Source organism: Peromyscus californicus, unplaced genomic scaffold (assembly GCF_007827085.1).
Source record: "Peromyscus californicus insignis strain IS unplaced genomic scaffold, ASM782708v3 Scaffold_15__1_contigs__length_86483966, whole genome shotgun sequence".
Classification (NCBI taxonomy): domain Eukaryota; kingdom Metazoa; phylum Chordata; class Mammalia; order Rodentia; family Cricetidae; genus Peromyscus; species Peromyscus californicus.
The window spans coordinates 62,811,659-62,830,192 of NW_026294447.1; the positions used below are offsets into that span (position 1 = coordinate 62,811,659).

The 18,534-nt window shown below is 44.8% G+C and overlaps 1 pseudogene; it reads left to right on the plus strand.

Moving 5' to 3' along the window:
- The first annotated feature begins 884 nt into the window (after positions 1-884).
- On the plus strand, positions 885-4,461 carry LOC128110356 (Ig gamma-1 chain C region, membrane-bound form-like; annotated as a pseudogene).
- Positions 4,462-18,534: the final 14,073 nt, after the last annotated feature.

Here is an 18,534-nt window from a genome sequence, read left to right on the forward strand (position 1 = left end):
ACAAGACCTTTGGCCCTTCTGCTTCTTCTAATTGTTATTGGCTCTCACATCACTTGATGCCTTAACTAAATGATGATTCTTGCTTGGGTACCATTAAGCTGATGGTTATTAGATCCCAATATAAACAGTACCCATCACAGAGTCAAGGATTTAACTCAGGATACATCTCAAGGGGGAATGTGAAAACCAAAGTTACATTTTATGTTTTAGTTACTATGCCTAAGAGACACATGAAACAAAAATGCCTCGGATCTGTCCCTAGTCTACGTCTGTCTCAGCAGATTTCCACCTGGCTGGCATCAGCTGCTGATAACAACCTGCTCCAAATGACTGTGAGCCCTGGACTTGCTGAAACCTGATATGGACCAGTTCAGCCAATGTGATCAGCCCAAGGACAGATAGTTCCTGAAATGCTGGAGGCTACTGCTTAGGGGAAATAACAAGCCATTTGTTTTCACTCCCCTAAATAAGTTTGTTTTGCCCATCTGCACTGGATGTGCTTGATCACATATGAGTGGGAGGTATGTAGGCAGGAAATATGTCATAATGTACACTTGCCCCTGATTGGATGTAGGTGGGAGGTATATAGGCAGGAAGCATGTCAGGATATATGCTTGCGCCTGATTGGACCTGATGGGAAATGCAGTGAATTGTGAGTTTTGACTTTTTAAGACCCTGTAAAACATGACTTGGGGGCCATTTCCTGGGAAGCTGGATATGGACCTGGCCAGAGTTCATCCACCTGGCCAGTACTTAATCAAAGTTTGCTTCAAATTTGGCGTTAAACTGTGGTAGTGGTCTTATTCTTGATTGGTAGGGTAAACAACAAAAGAAAGCATTTATTGGGGGCTTCCAGTTTCAGAGGGTTAGTGTCCATGATCGTCATGATGGAGATCATGGCAGTAGACAGGTAGGCATGGAGAGCGGGCAGTAGCTGAAAGCTTAGATTCTGATCCACAAACATGAGGTAGAGAGCTAACTAGAAGTGGCTTGGCTTTTGAAGCCTCCAAGCTTCTTCTCACTTCAACAAGACCATGCCTCTTAATTCTTCTCAGACAGTTCTACCCATTGGGGATCGAGTACTCACACAAGCCACATGGTCCCTTCTCATTCGAATCACCACAGAGAGGAACAAGCCAGGGGGGCGACAAGGGACATAGAGGACTGCAGGCGCCAAGATGTCAGGGCAGGCAGAGCTGAGGAAGAGGATGGAGGCCCAACTGAGGGGACTAGGGATAGAGATGGCCTAGCCAGGAAATACTGGAGTAGAGTGGGGTTAAGGAAATTCAGATGGGGTAATTTAAGTAGGCACCTGATGCCAACAAGCTTAGTTACTGTACTTCACCTGCAAAGGGGCAGGGTCCTGGAAAGGATTAGGACAGATGGCTTCCTAGGACTTGGGCCCAGCTGAATCGGATACAATACTCACATGTCCCTCCTATCTTGCAGCCAGAACCACAGCCCCATATGTTTTCTTCCTGGATCTTGGCTGTGGGGACACTTCTGGCTCCATGGTGACCTGGGGATTCCTGGTCAGGGTTAGTTCCCTGAGCCAATGATCACATCCTGGAATTCTGGAGCCCTGTCCAGTGGTGTGCATATTTTCCCACATGTTCTGCAGTCTGGACTCTATTCCCTTGTCAGCTCAGTGACTAATCCTGATAGCACCTGGCTAACAAAACCAAGGTGGAGAGGAAAACTGGTGATAGGATGGCTTGGGGACTGGGGGGCCCATTGGATGTCAAGTTGAGTCAGCCTCCTGCCTAGACAAACCATTCTGGACAGCCCTTGCCAAGGAAGGTAACTTAGTCCAAGTTGATAGGAGTTCCTGTTTGGCTGCCTTTTGGAGTCTGACTATGCTCCTTTCATTCAGGGAATGATCCTCTGTGGCAGAGGCTAAGATGTCATCTCCTGGCCATTCCACTTGTCAAGGATCATACTCAGAAGCAGGTTGACTTGAACTCAAACCAGGGCCAAGCTCTTCCCCCTACCCCATCTTGGTGCCTTCTCACAGACTTCATTAATGCCCATTCTTCCTTAGACCATGTCTGAGGTTTCTGAGGCCAGGTTCTTCAAGAGTCCCACATGTCCAGATGAATTACTTAGTCTTACTGCCTGGATCCAGGATGAGGAAGAGTACCCCATGCTGGAGGGTGCTGTAGGCCTGAACCATCTCCATTTCTTCTCACCAACTCTGAACTCCTAAGGGGAGGGTATCTATCTTCATCATTTCCCCCAAAGTCCAAGGATACATTCTTGATTTCTCTGACTGCTAAGATCACATGTATGGTGGTAGCCATGAATCAGGAGGTCCAATTCGACTGGCTCATGGATGATATGGAGATGCACATGGCTCAGATGCAGGTCTAGGAAAAGCAATATAACAACACCTTCCATGTGGTCAGCATTCTCCTCATCCTGCACCAAGACTGGCCGAGGGGTAAGGAAGTCTAGTGCAAGGTCAACAGTGTACCCTTCCCAGTCCCCACTGAGAAAGCAATCTCTAAAGTTAAGGGTGGATTCTAGGGGGAGGTGGACTGTATGGAGGGTGTCATGGGCAGGGGTACTGAGCTTGGCAAAGCTTTTTACTTTGGCAGTGACTGCTGTTCTGACTTCTCTACCTACAGGGCAAGTCCAGGCACTTCATACCTCCAACCGATGAGCAAATGACCAAGGACAGTCATTTTCACCTGTATGATCATAGACTCCCATCCTGGAGACATTGATGTGGAGTATAATAGCCATGGAAAACCAGAGCAGAACTACAAGAACGCACCACTGGTCATGGACTCTGATGGGTCCTTCTTCCTCTACAGAAATCTTACTGTGGACAAGAGCAGGAGGCAGAAGGGAAATGTTTTTACTTGCTCTGTGGTACATGAGGACCTGTACAATCACCACACATAGAAGACCCTCTTCTGGTCTGTAGGTAAATGAGTGCAGCATTCAGTGAGCCCTCCAATTCCTAGGGATACTGATTCCAAGGACCCAGTGAAAGTGCCTTGGTTCTTTCTGAGGAAAGAAAGAACCTATGTGCCTAGGCCAATGGCTGTGGGGTCTAGTTAGTGTCCAAGCCCATATCATCAGACTCAGAGCATTTGTGTGTATCTGGCCTGGCCTGAGGTCATCCCTCAACAGAGGAAGAGGTTTGATCCAAAGGGGCCTTCTCCCATGTTTTGCCTATAGCCAGCTGAAGTGCTATGCTGGACTGGGACACCCCCAAGTAATCTCCTAAGGAGACGAACACAGGGAATGTATAAATCCTGACTTTTCATCTGTCCTTGTCTTTTCTCTCTGGTCAACGGTGTCTCTGTGACACTGTAGAGGCGTATCTAGCCTAGTTGTACAACAAATCATTACGCCCAACACATTCAGCACAGCCCATTCGGCTTGGCTTCTCTGCTGCATGGGATAGGGCTGTCTATATGCGTGGACACTGCCTATCTACCAGATACTCATTTTTGTATCTCAAAGGGATTGAGGCTGGCACTCTGGCTGTCCCAGAGGAGGGCCTATCAGATCTCCACATAGGTGTTTTACCTGACACATTAGTACCAGTGTACTTAGTATTATTCAGTCCATATGCTACCTGTACTTAGATGTATACACACATGTACTTGCCTAAGTCCTCACAGAAGCACCTTCCATAACACCCACCCCTGTAGGGTATCAGGATATCCCCAACCATCACCTCAATGTCTACATTTGGGCCATCATAGTCAGACATGGTTCTCATCTTTTAAGGGTGCCTGCACTCATCTCTATACACACAGTCTCTGAGGACCAATTTGTCCCTGAAGGACTGTCTCTCTACCCTACACAGCTGACACTTCCCTATAGTTTGTGGCTTGGCCTACTTCCTGATGTGGACCTTCACTGATGTCAAGGCATCACCAAGTACAATCTCTGTCATCATGGTGGCCCTCTGGGCTTGGAGACCAAGGGGCAGGCACAGAATCAGGCAGGCTGTAGAGCCACTGCTTAGAGGGGTACAGGCCCTTACTTAGACCAGATAGACCCAGAACTGAGGGGTAAGACAGACAGGGAGGATTCCTGGATAATCTAGGTTATACCACCAGTTCAGTGTTTCTATTAAACCCAGAGACTAAGCAGGAGCAGTTAGGGGACAGAGCTGCTGGCTCAGAGAGGATAGAAAGCAGAGCTGGCCCTAGGATGGGTCAGCCAGCCCAGCTCAGATGGCCCTTTCTCTTGTGCCTCCCTGAAGATCCACCTTCCACACAGGAAATTGCCCCTACCCTCTTCTTGTTGGAAAAGAGATGGGATGTCCCTTTCTGTCCAGAGTTAGAACTGAATGAGACCTGTGCTGAGGCCCAGGACGGGGAGCTGGACGGGCTCTGGACGACCATCACCATCTTCATCACCCTCTTCCTGCTCAGCATGTGCTACAGCGCCACTGCCACACTCTTCAAGGTCGGCACTGTTCCCCCACTGTCCCTGTGATGTCCTATGTTACACTATTCTGACCCCCAGATGTCACCATATTGTCCCCATACCTTCCTTACGTTCCCTGTACTGTCTCAGTGGCTCCCCCAAACTGTCTATGTTATTCCCTCTCTGTACCATGCTATCCTCACCTTGCCCCAGTGTATTTACTGTCCTACCTGGTCTCTCGTGCTGCCACCACATTGTGAACCTGCTTGTCCATGCTGTCTCCATCTTGTTTCGGTGCTGCCCAAAAGTTATTGTTCATCTTTTCCACACTCTGTCCCCACACTTTCCCTATCATATCCCTCAAGCTTCTCTACAATGTTTCCCACTCTAATCACTCACTCCTGCCAAACTGAATCCATGCTATCCCCCACACTGGTTCCTACTGTCTCCTCACCCTCTATGCCATGTCCATAAAAACTTGCACATCAACTACAGAGACATTTACTCAACCATGTTAATTGCCATTCTAGTCACAATAGCCAGAAACTGGAAACAGTCTAGATGTCTGTCATCAGACAAGTAGATAAAGAAAATGTGGTACATTTACACAATGGAATATTACTCAGCTGTTAAAAATGAAATAATGAAATTTGCAGGGGGCTAGATGGGGTTAGAAAAATAGCCTGAGTGAGGTAACCCAGACCAAAAAAGGTAACATTGTATGAATTTGCTTATACGAGGATGTTAGTTGTTAAGTCTTCATGAGCAGGCTACAATTCATATAACCACAGAGGTAAGGGAGGGAAGGCTCTTCCAAGGAAGGGGAAATAGAACAGAGAGTTATAGATGGAAGGGTTTAGTGAGACTGGAACAGGAGTATCAAACAGGGAAGGGCAGAGAAGTGGGGGGTAATGGAGGGATATGGGTTAAAACGAAGGGCCACTTGAGAGGTCATATGGAATCCTAATACAGTAGAACATCTTAAACATGAGCTATCCAGCCAGGGAAGCAGATTGGCCAATTTCAGATCTTTGCCTTCTTACAGGTCATGGTGTCTCTTTCGTAGCAACAGAAACCCCAAGACAGAAGTTGGTACTGGGAGTGGTGTACTGCTGTGGCAGGCCTGACCATGCTTTTGTTTGAAGGAATACGGACCTTGGGACTGTGGACTGGAAAAGCAGTTGAACGCTTTAAATGATACTTAATTTGCCATCCTAGTAATTTGCCATGGAGGACAGTGGTGCTGAGGGTGGTCTGAACTGTGGGCGCCTGGATCAAGAGGTTTCAGAGGAGAAGAATGTTAGTATGTTGCCTAGAGATTATTCTTGTGATACTTTGGTGAAGAATGTGGCTGCTTTTTACCCTTGTCTAAAAAGTCTGCCCGAGGCTAAAGTGAAGAGTTTCCGATTAATTCTGTTGGCAGAGGAAATCTCAAAACAACCTAGTATACTCTGTCATGTGTTAACTCTAATGAAGATTTATAATGAAAAGGAGCAAGCTGAACTGTGTAGATTACAAATTGCACAATTTTGTCTCCTTGTCTGTCTGGTTTTGGGGACCGTGGGACAGATGTATTCAGAAGAATTGGTCTGAGTGTTTGAGCCCATGGTAATGTGGTAACTTCCAGAGACAATTTTCCTCCACTTCGGGTGGGTTCCCGAGCCAATCATAACAGGAATGCATTTCTGAAGCAGACATCAAGGACTGACAGGGAACTATGCATCCTGTTCTGGGCAGCAGTCCTAGAGGATGGTCTCTTCCCCTTCACTCCTCTGACAGAGGACTGTTGAATTTCCTGTCCAAAGTCTTTCTCTTGATGGTCCTCGCTTCCGTATTTCCTCCTGCTAGCCAGAAAGATTGTTCAGTTGCCACTGCTCCCATTCTCAGCTGACATCCAGAGTTATCGAGGACCTTTAGGTGGGGAAACATCTGGTGGTCACAGACGTACATCTGTGGCCGTCTGTCTTCCTCTGTCTTGGTCCTGCAAAATATCCAGTGCCTTGCTGTGCCTCCTATTTCACCAACCAGAATTTTAAAATATGTTTCCAGATTTCCTGTTTCTTAGTAGGAAGGGCTCATGTTTCCTGTGTGCCCTTAACAGAAACCGACATCTGGCATCTTTATAAAAACTACATTTTCTGTGAACTGATGATTCATTGTAATGAATGTGATTTCTGTGTGTTGTGAGTGTAGTTGGCTGCATAAGTTTTTTCTTTGTTTTTCTATGATAGTATCTTAAATATTTTTTTGTTATTTTTGAACATTTGAGCATCATTGTCTTTTTGAATGCTTTTCCATGTTCTTTTGGGTCTTCCTTGCTTTTCCATCAGGATGGCTGCATAGACCCTGCTGGGCAACTGAACCTAACCTTTTTCTAGGACAGTACACTTTCCAGGGACATTCAATCCAAGACTGAAAAACACAGACCTCTGCCTACATCCCTCCACCAAGGTTGTCTCTTCTTAGAACATGTCTGGTCCCTCTTGCAGTGCCAACTTTCCCCTTTCCGTGTGCCCATCACTGCTCCTGCTGGCCCTCCTATTGCCCCACATACCTGTGAAGCATCTTTCTGTCACAGACCTTCATGCTTCCTGCTCCAGCTACACAGGTTCTGCCTCCCCTGCTTCATGAAGTTCCTTCTAGAGGAAAAGTCATGGATACCTGGGCTCTGCCGACTCCTCAGTCAACTCCATCAAGCTTTGTAGAGTACCTATTTGTGTTTTGTTCTTCTCATCCATCCCCACTTGAGCCACTGTGCCCAGGTGCAGGTGCATGGCATTGTGTGTGAATGCCCATTTGACACTTGGTGGATGTTTGGTACTTGAGTCCCTTCAGTGATGTGTGGTACAGTGTCTCCACATACTTTAATTTATTTTTTGTGTTTGTACTTTGATGGAAATTGTCTATCATGGAAATTACTTCCTTCAAGGTCAAGCTTTTTTCCTCCACTGTGTTTTTCTGGTGCTCACCTCTTGAACTGAGTGGTGGTTAACATCGGTTGTGAAATTGGCCAGCTTAGACTACTAGCAATAGTGGAGAGGGTGCCTGAACTGGTTTACCCCAGTAATCAGATCGGTGAATACCCTAACTGTCATCACAGAGCCTTTCTCCAGTAACAGATGGAAACAGATGCAGAGGTCCACAGCCAAACACCAGGCCAAGCTCCAGGAGTCCAGATGAAGAGAGAGAAGAGGGATTCTATGAGCAAGAGTATCAAGATGATGGGGAAACCTGCAGAGACAACCAAACCAAACTAGTGGAAACTCATGAAATTTAGATCAACAGTTGTGGAGCCTGCATGGAACTGGACTAGGCCCTCTGCATAAATGAGATAGTTATGTAGCTTGATCTGCTTAAGGGCCCCCCTGGTAGTAGGATCAGAATCCATCCCTGGTGCATGAGCAGGCTTTTTGGAGTCCACTACCTATGATGGGACACCTCACATAGCCTTGAGGCAGGGGGAGGGACTTGGAGCTGCCTCTATTAAATGTACCTCTCCATGGGAGGCCTTACTTTCTTGGGGGGGGGTGGGTTGGGAGGGGGAGGTTGGAGGGGTGGAGGAGGGAAGAGGGGGATCTTTGATTGGTATATAAAATGAAAACAAGTTTTCAACTAAAAACAAATATAGGACACTTTGCTCAGCCTGGGTGAAGGGAGGAGGGGACTGGACCTGCCTCGACTGAATCTACCAGGCTGAGCTGAATCCCCAGGGGAGTCCTTGCCCTGGAGGAGATGGGAATGGGGGGTGGGCTGGGGGAAGGGCTGGGGGTGGGGTGGGAGGAGGGAGGACAGGGGAATCCGTGGCTGATATGTAAAATTAAATTAAATTACAAAATAAAAATATAAACAAAACAAAAACAAACAAAAAAGAAATTGGCCAGGCTAGAGGACCTGATCATTGTTCAAACACTGGTCTAGATCACACATGTGCTTCTCAATGTGCTAAATGCTTTTTATTAAAATAAAATATAAGATAAAACAAAAGCTAGTACATTGGGATTGGACAAAACAAATAAACTGAAGGAAAAGAGCCCAAGAGAAGGCACAAGAAACAGAGACCATTTGTTCACACACTCATGAATCACTGGAAACCATACTACACACTCAGAGGACCTGGTGCAAACCCTTGCAGGCCCTGTGCTTGCTGCCTCAGACTCTGAGTTCATATGTGCAGTGGCTGTGGGGACTGAGAGGGCCTTATTTTCTTGGTGTCCTCTAGCCTCTCTGGCTCATACAGTTTCTGCCTCCTCTTTTGCAGGGTTTCCTGAGCCCTGAGGGGAGGGATTTGATGGCGGCATGAGCTGAGTATTCCAGTGTTTCTCACTCTGCATGATATCTGGCTGTGAGTTTCTGTATTTACTCCCATCTGCTGCAAGAGGAAGCTTCTCTGATGATGGCTCAACAAGGCACTGATTTATGAGTACACCAGAATGTCATTAGGGTCATTTTAAATTGCCTTTTTTCTTTTCTTCTCCTTTCTTGCTTCTCTCTCTCTCTCTCTCTCTCTCTCTCTCTCTCTCTCTCTCTCTCTCTCTCTCTCCTTTTTTCTTTCTAAGAACAGTAGCATTTGGTTTTACCTTAGGCCCATGGGCTATTTAGTCTCAAGTTCTTGGTCACTTAGGCAGTGTTGTGTGGGTTCCATATCATGGAGTAGGCCTTCAGTCAAATCAGATATTAGTTGACTACTTCACAAGCTTTGTGCCACCATTGCAGGCAGGACCCAACTGTAGATTGAAGGGTTACGGTAGTGTGTAAATATCTTCCTGTACCAAAGGTGCTAGAATGTGGGGGTGAAGGCTCTATGTAGGCAGCAGTTCAACTTCTCCATGTTCAGTGAATTGTGTGTACAGGTGTTGTGTTCAGCAATGAGACATTACTGTCAGTGAATTGTGTGTACAGGTGTTGTGTTCAGCAATGAGACATAGAAGTCAGGCAGTGGTAGCGCACTACTTTAATCCTAGCCTTCTGGAAGCAGAGATCCATCCAAATCTCTGTGAGTTCAAGGCCACTCTGGAAACAGCTAGGCATGGTGACACACGCCTTTAATCCCAGCACTTAAGATCTCATGTCTCCTTGGGAAAGACACACACCTTTAATCCCAGGAAGTGGTGGCAAGAAGCAGAAAGTTATATAAGGCCTGAGGACCAGGAACTAGAGGCCTTTTAAGCTTTTAGGCTTTTAGCAGTAGTTCAGCTGAGATCCATTTGGATGAGGACTCAGAGGCTTCCAGTTTGAGGAAACAGGATCGGCTGAGAAGTTGGTGAGGTGAGGTTAGCTGTGGCTTGTTCTGCTTCTCTGATCTTTCAGCATTCACCCCAATACCTGGCTCCTGAGTTTTTTTTATTTAATAAGACCTTTCAAGATTCATGTTATAAATCAGTAGACTGCAAAACCAGAGCATCCTCCATAGTGAGGGTGGTCCTCATCCAATCTATTGAAGTCCTTAAGAGAAAATGAATGGAAGACATCAAAAAGGGAACTCCACCTGCAGATGGAGTATCACTGTTGAGTTGAAGCATCAGCTCTTCCTGCAGACTGTAGACCATTCTATCCATAATTGCACAAGTCTGTTCCTTCAGATCCCTGTCTTTGAGTGAGAAGGACATGAGAATGAAAAATGAGAAGACACCAATGCTGATTCCCTGATTTGAACGGGACAGTTGAAAACATGAATGTCACACCATATCCCATGATAAGAGCAATTATTATGTGGATGTTGCAGAGAAGACAAAATAAAGAATGTCACAGAAAGATTTTTAAGTGGGATAGGATTCCAAAGATAAGTGCTACATTTAATTTCCTAACTAACACCAGAAAAGTTCCCTTTCTGATGCTGCTGCTGGCTCTGGTGAATGTGTGTGATCACTTGCCACCCTAGCCTGACTCAATTAAGAAACAGAAGTGGAGTGTGGTCCTGTGGCTGGAATGTTCCTTACAGTCACAGACTTTGACTGAGATGAACTCCCCACTTAGGCACCCTCTCCCATTGTCTCCCCTTTAGCTACCTAAACCTCATTCAGCATCTGTGGGTCTGTACCAGTCTGTGTCTATGTTTATGTCTATGTGCACATCACCTGCCCCATGCTATCCATGCCCCATGTGATCTGTAGCTCTGCACACAGTCATGCCTGCACCCTGCATCTCCATCCGCAGCTGCTTTACTGAAAGGCGCATGCTTCTCTGTTTTTCAGGGGAGTCCTTTGGCACAGGTTCTTTTCCTTAGTGTGCTGGGCTTTCTCTTCCCAGAGCTTCTGTGTACTTTCTCTTTAAATCTGTCTGTTTTACTTTACTAAACTTCCAGGGTTTGATGTTCTCGAGGAGTACTTATTCATCTAGAAATAATATTTCCTAGAATTCCTTCTAGTCTTGTTGATCTTCCTAGCCTTAGTTTGCTTTTTATCCTTATGGTGAGGACAGGAACCCATCCTATTTTTTCTTTCATCCTCCATTCTCTTGGAATTGTTGTATATATTCCAAAATAAACTCAGCCAGTGCATACCCAGGGTGACCCAGCTGTAGACCATAGAGCCACAGTTGGATACTTGCAGGTCTGTATATACTTCCCACTGGACACTGCAGACAATAAAGCCCCAGTCTGGACACTGCTAGACACTAGAGTCTCAGTCTGCAAGTTGAAAGAGGGGTCTGCTGGGTCTGAGGAAGGCGGCAGGTGGAGGCTTTGCTTTCAGTGTGGGTAGGATTGTGTCATGTTTGTTATCTGGAAACAGATGCTTCTGATGAGAAGCTGCCTGTGACGAGGGTGTTGGTGGGAGTGAGCTGTGAAGTTCAGCAACAGCTCCAGCCTGTGAGATAGGGCTGATTTATGACTTGTGGTTTTAGTGGTGGGAATTTTGTCAAACCACAGGTCTGCAGGGATCCAGGGACCACAAGCCTGTCACGTGGCTTTAGTGGCTAGATTTCTGCCGTGTAGTGGTCCAGGATAACCTGAAACTTTAAAACAAGGATGGAGGGAGACATGGGATGCATGGGAGGCATAGAAGGAATGGGAGGCATGTCCTGGGTGCAGGTGTAGGAGCTCACATGGCAGGGATAGGTCTGTATTCCATGAGCCTTGGCTCTTTATGCTGGACAAGGGCCTTGAGCATCACTGTGTGCTTTTCATAAGACCTCCTAGCTTGAGAAAAGCTGCAATGAACCAAACAACACAGACTCTCAGGAGAGGTCATGGGGCTTGGGCTTTGGGTTTTGGTGTCCCACATTCCCTCTGGTACCCAGTGGCTTGTAGATAGGCTGTGCTGCAAACACAAAACCAGAAAGGAAACTGAGAGCCATTGCTTGGGGACAATGAGGGTAGTGACTGTTGTTCTTCTAGATGGCCTTCTCTAGAATGCTGGGCTGGGTGGTCTCAGGGCAGCTATGACGCCAGTGTCTCCTTCCCTAATGTCATTAGTTTGTGCATTCATTCTGTCATTTATTCATTCATCCACCCCTCTGGTTCTCCTGAGTCTGGATGTGTACTCTTTGCCCTCTGGGCCCTGGAGCCAGAGTAGGAAGCAGATGGACAGATGAGAGAGAGGGTAGTGTCAGAGGTGATGCCAGGGAATAAAGAGGTCACTGGCACCTTGCAAAGGGAGGTGGTGTGGGTGCTGGTTCTTAAAGTGTGGGGGTCTCAGAGGTGAACAGGACCTGTAGTTTTAAAGTTACTCAGGTCTCTAGGTCACTGGGCTGAAGGACTGAATTTCTGTCTCTGCAGTGGGTTGCCTTAACAGATGAGTACTTTGAGAGAACCATGTTGACCTGTGGAGCATGTACAGAACAGGAGTTTAGGGGACAATGACTTAAGTCTGGTGTCCTCCATGGGTGGTCTGTGGGGAGAGTGGACAATGTTCTGGGGAGAGTGTGGTATTGGGGTGGAAGTCTTTGAAGTCTTGTTGGGTGGCTTGGCAAGTGATTGTTGCTGCTGGACCATAGAAAGGAAAAGAATATCCTTAAAGAATCAAGTGGAGAAGAGATCTGGCATGTTTATGGTGGGAATGGGAGGCTATACCTGGGAATGGGGGAGGTATACCTGTGATTCTAAACCGAGGGACATGTTAGGAGCCTCACAGACATCCCTGCTGAGAGTGTGTGTTAAATACATGTTGAAACCTGGGGTCAGAATAGGATGCTCACGGGGAAAGTGGGGCAAGAGCTCTGCTGCACTTAGGGAAGTCAGTTGGTTTCATAGAAGTAGAGATAGCATGATGCTCACCATGGGGTCCTGGGTGCTTGGGAAGAATTAGGGCTGTATGTGCTATGTGCACCCCAATAGCAGACAGAGGCAAAAGTAGGGAAAGCTGGAGTTGGGGTGTGTCTTAGTTGGGGTTCCTATTGTTGTGATGAAATACTGTGACCAAAAGCAAGTTGAGGAAGAAGGGTTTATTTGGCTTACACTTCCACATTATAGTCCATCAGTGAAGGGAGCCAGGACAGGAACTCAAGGAGGGCAGGGACCTGAAGGCAGGAGCTGATGCAGAGGCCGTGGAGGGGTGCTGCTCACTGACTTGCCTTCCATGGCTCGCTCAACCTGCTTTCTTCTAGAACCCGGGACCACCAGCCCAAGGTTAGCACCATCCGCAGTGGGCTGGGCCCTCCCACATCGGTCACTAATTAAGAAAAATCCTTATATGATTGCCTACAGCCTGGTCTTATGGAGGCATTTTCTTAATTGCAGTTTCCTCCTCTCAGATAGCTTTAACTTTTGTCAAGTTTGCATAAAAGGATCCAGCACAGAGGCAGAGTCAATGTCCCGAGTCCCCATGAAGGCCTGCCATCATGACATTTACAGGGAGCTGGTGGCCCTGGAGGACCTGAGTCTGCAGCTCTCTGGGTAGACTGAAGAAAGCAAGTGGGATCTGCTGAGAGGCTGAAGAGGGACAAAGAAGAGAAAGAGGAGGAGTACTCTGGGTGTTCACAGGAGCCTGGATACCTAGAAGGCTGGGTTAGGGCAATGGGCAGTGAGAGAGAGAGAGAGAGAGGGAGACAGAGAGAGAGACAGAGAGAGAGAGACAGACAGAGAGAGAGAGACAGAGAGACAGAGAGAGAGACAGAGAGATGACAGAGATAGACAGAGAGACAGAGATAGGCAGAGGCAGAGAGAGACAGAGAGACTAAAAGAGACAGAAGCAGAGACAGAGAGAAAATTTCAGGTCCCTTTTCACCTCTGGTGTTATACTTCATGGTCTGTGGCCTCTTGGTTTATCCTCATGACCAGCAGCACAGCCTCTGGCTTTGATACCATATCATGTGGTATCATGTCCTCTATAATCTGTCATGAGGACTCTTGTGGTCACATTTATGGCCCCTTGGATCCCTCTCCTCAAGGTCCTCAGTCAACCTCATCTGGGTTTTGTCCACAGTAGCTCTCAGGTCCATAAATTCAAGATCTAGGATAAGGACACCTCTGAGGGCCATGGTTCAAGAACATACAGGCACCCCCACTTTTGATGGCTTGAGCAGGAAACATGAGGCTGACACTAAGGCCAACATGTGGAATGTGAGAGCATAGTGCATTGAGATGTGAGCTGTGTGTACAAGTGCTTATAGGATTCAAGACTGCATGAATTCACTAAGTGAGCCAATGAGAGGAATAGCCAGAATGGTGACAGAAAGGTATTGTCTCTTAATGCACCCTCGCTCCTGATCCTCCCATGGTAGAGGATAGGATAAAGGGGTGGAAGAATATGCCTGAAATTGAGATCCTTCCCATCATCCTATGCTATCATCTGCTAGTGTAATCTAGAATCTAGAATCTCTTCTCAATGGAGACTGTAAAAGCCAGAAGAGACTGGACAGACCTCTTGCAAACTCTAAGAGATCATAGATGCTCTTTCAGACTACTATGCCTAGCAAAACTTTCAATTACCATAAGTGGAGAAAACAAGATATTTCATGACAAAGTCAAATTTAATCAATATCTATCCACAAATCCAGCTCTACAGAAGCTAACTTCCTTGGGTTGGAGTTTTTCATCTAGTATCTTCTGCCACTACCACCACCACCACCACCACCAAAAACAACAATAACAACAACAAAAATAATAAGAATTAACAATCACTGGTCATCCAATATCAATGGACTCAATTCACCAATAAAAAGACACAGGATAACAGAATGGATACAAAAACAGAATCCATCCTCCTGTTGCATACAAGAAACACACCTCAATATCAAAGACAGACATTATATCAGTGTAAAGGGTTGAAAAAAAATTTTCCAATCAAATGGACCTAAGAAGAAGAAGCAAGCTGGTGTAGCTATCCTAACATCTAACAAAATAGACTTCAAACCAAAATATTTCGCTATCATCAAAGGACAAATCCTTCAAGATGATGTCTCAATTCAGAACATTTATGTCCCAAATACAAGGGCACCCACATTTGTAAAAGAAACATTACTAAAGCTTAAATTACATATCAAACACCACACACTAATAGTGGGAGACTTCAAAACCCCATTCTCACCAATGGACAGGTCATCATCATGGAAACTAAACAGAGAAATAACAGAGCTAACAGATGTTATGACTCAAATGGACCTAACAGACATCTACAGAAGATTTCACCCAAACACAAAAGAATATACCTTCTTCTCAACATCTCATGGAACCTTCTCCAAAACTGACCACATACTTAGTCATAAAGTAAGTCTTCACAGATACAAAACAATTGGAATAACCCTCTGTTATCTTTTTAAAAATTAAATTAATTAATTTATTTTATATCCTGGCCACAGCTTCCCCTCCCTTCTCTCACTCTGTAGTTTGTGTTGTTGTTGAACTCCAACTTTAATCTATGATGATCTGATAATATACAGGGGTTAACCACACAAAGACTCAACAAAGAAAGAGAATTATAGACCAATTTCCCTCATGAACATTGGTGCAAAAATATTCAATAAAATACTGGCAAACCAAATTCAAGAACATATCAGAAAGATCATCCACCATGAGCAAGTAGGCTTCATCCAAGAGATGTAGGGATGGTTCAACATAAGAAAATCCAACAATGTAATCTGCCACATAAATAAATTGAAAGAAAAAACCCCACATGATCATCTCATTAGATGCTGAAAAAGCCTTTGACAAAAATCCAACACCCCTTCATGATAAAAGTCTTGGAGAGATCAGGGATATAAGTAATATACCTAAATATAAAAAAAGTAGTATACAGCAAGCTGACAGTTAACATCAAACTAAATGGAGAGAAACTCAAAGTGATTCCACTAAAATCAGGAACCAGACAAGTCTGTCCACTCTCTCCATATCTATTTAATATAGTACTGGAAGTTCTAGATAGAGTAATATGACAACAAAAGGCGATCAAAGGGATACAAATTGGAAAGGAAGAAGTCAAACTTTTGCTATTTGCAGATGATATGATAGTCTACATAAGTGACCCCAAAAATTCTACCAGGGAACTCCTACAGCTGATAAATACCTTTAGCAAAGTAGCTGTATATAAGATTAACTAAAAAAAAAAATCAGTAGCTCTCTTATATACAAATGATAAAAGGGCTGAGAAAGAAATCAGGGAAACAACACCCTTCACAATAGCCACAAACAATATCAAATATCCTGGGTTAACTCTAACCAAGCAAGTGAAAGACCTATATGATAAGAACTTCAAACCTTTGAATAAAGAAATTGAAGAAGATATCAGAAGATAGGAAGATCTCCCATGCTCATGGATAGGTAGGATTAACATAGTAAAAATGGCCATCTTATCAAAAGCAATCTACAAATTTAACATATTCCCCATCAAAATTCCAACACAATTCTTTACAGACAGACCTTGAAAGAAAATACTCAACTTCATATGGAACAACAACAACAACAACACCCCAGTGTAGCTAGAGTTTTCCTGCCTGGCTCACCGTCAGGACAAATCTCTCTCACCTGCCAGTCCCACAGATGCTTAGACCCGACCAAGTAAACACAGAGACTTATATTGGTTACAATCTGTATGGCCGTGGCAGGCTTCTTGCTAACTGTTCTTACAGCTTAAATTAATCCATTTTCATTAATCTATACCTTGCCACGTGGCTCGTGGCTTACCGGCATCTTCACATGCTGTTTGTCATTGTGGCGGCTGGCAGTGTCTCTCTGACTCAGCCTTCTACTTCCCAGCTTTATTCTCCTCCTTGTACCACCTATACTTCCTGCCTAGCCAATGGCTAATCAGTGTTTTATTTATTGACCAATCAGCAACACATTTGCCATAAAGAACATCCCACAGCACCCCAGGATAGCTAAAACAATCCTGTACAATAAAAGAACTTCCAAAGGTGTTACCATCCCTCATTTCAAGCTCTACTACAGAGCTATAGTAATAAAAACAGCATGGCATTGGCACAAAAACAGACACATTGATTAACAGAATTGGGTCGAAGACCCAGACATAAATCCACACACCTATCAACACCTGATTTTTGACAAAGAAGTCAAAACTATACCCTGGTGAAAAGAAAGCATTTTCAACAAATGGTTCTGGCATAACTTAATGCCAGTATGTAGAAGAATGCAAATACATCCATATCTGTCACCCTGCACAAAACTCAAGTCCAAGTGGATCAAAGACCTCAATGTAAGTTCAGTTACAATGAACCTGTTAGAAGAAAAAATGGGGAATAGCCTCGAATACACTGGCACAGGAGACTACTTCCTGAATAGAACACCAGTAGCACAGAAACTAAGATTGACAATTAATAAATGGGACCTCATGCAATTGAAAATCTTCTTTAAGGCGAAGGAAACTGTCGATAGGATAAAATGGCAGCCTAGAGAATGGGGAAAAATCTTCACCAACCCCACATCCAACAGAGGGCTGATCTCTAAAATATATAAAGAACTCAAGAAACTAGATATTAAAAAATCAAATAATCCAATTAAAAAAGGGGTATAGATTTAAACAGGGAATTCTCAACAGAAGAATCTCAAATGTCAGTGAAACACTTAAAGAAATGTTCAACATTAGGGAAATGTAGATCAAAACTGTGAGACTCTAAGATACCATCTTATACCTGCCAGAATGGCTAAGATCAAAAACACAAATGACAGTTTATGTAGGAGGTGATATGGAGCAAGGGGAACACTCCTCCATTGCTGGTGGGACTGCAAAGTTGTACAGCTGCTTTGGAAAGCAATATGGTGGTTTCTCAGAAAATTAGGAATCAATCTACCTCAAGACCCAGCTATACCACTCTTGGACATATATCCAAAGGATGCTCAATCATACCATAAGCACACTTGCTCAGCTATTTCATAGCAGCTTTATTTGTAATATTCAGAACCTGAAAACAACTTCGATATCCCTCAACTCAAGAATGGATAAATAAAATGTGATACATTTACACAATGGAGTATTACTCAGCTGTTAAAAACAATGACATAAGGAAATTTAAAGGCAAATGGATAGAACTAGAAAAAAAATCATCCTGTGTGGTGGTATTGTGTTCCCCAAAATATTGTGCACCCTAATAAATTTATCTGGGGTCAGGGGACAGAACAGCCACTAGATAGACATAGAGGCCAGAAAATGGTGGCACACACGCCTTTAATCCTACCACTTGGGAGGCAGAGATCCATCTGGATCTCTGTGAGTTTAAGGCCACACTGAAAACAGCCAAGCATGGTGACTCATGCCTTTAATCCCAGGAAGTGAGCCTTTAATCCCAGGAAGTGATGTCAGAAAGCAGAAAGGTATATAAGGCGTGAAAACCGGGAGCTAGCAGCATTTGGCTGGTTAAGCATTCAGGATTCTAGCAGCAGTTCAGCTGAGATTCATTTGGATAAGACTCAGAGGCTTCCAGTCTGAGGAAACAGGATCAGCTGAGGAACTGGTGAGGTGAGGTAGCTGTGGCTTGTTCTGTCTCTCTGATCTTCCAGTGTTCACCCCAATAACTGGCCTCAGGTTTGATTTTATTAATAAGAACTTTTAAGATTCATGCTACAATCCTGAGTGAGGTAACCCAGACCCAGAAAGACAAACATGGTATGTACTCACTCATAAGTGGCTAGTAAAGGATAACCATGCAACAATCCACAGATCCAGAGGCTAGGTAGTAAGGGGGGGCAATGAAAGATACATGGATCTCCCTGGGAATGGGAAATTGAGGAGATCTCTTGGGTGAACTGAAGGTGGG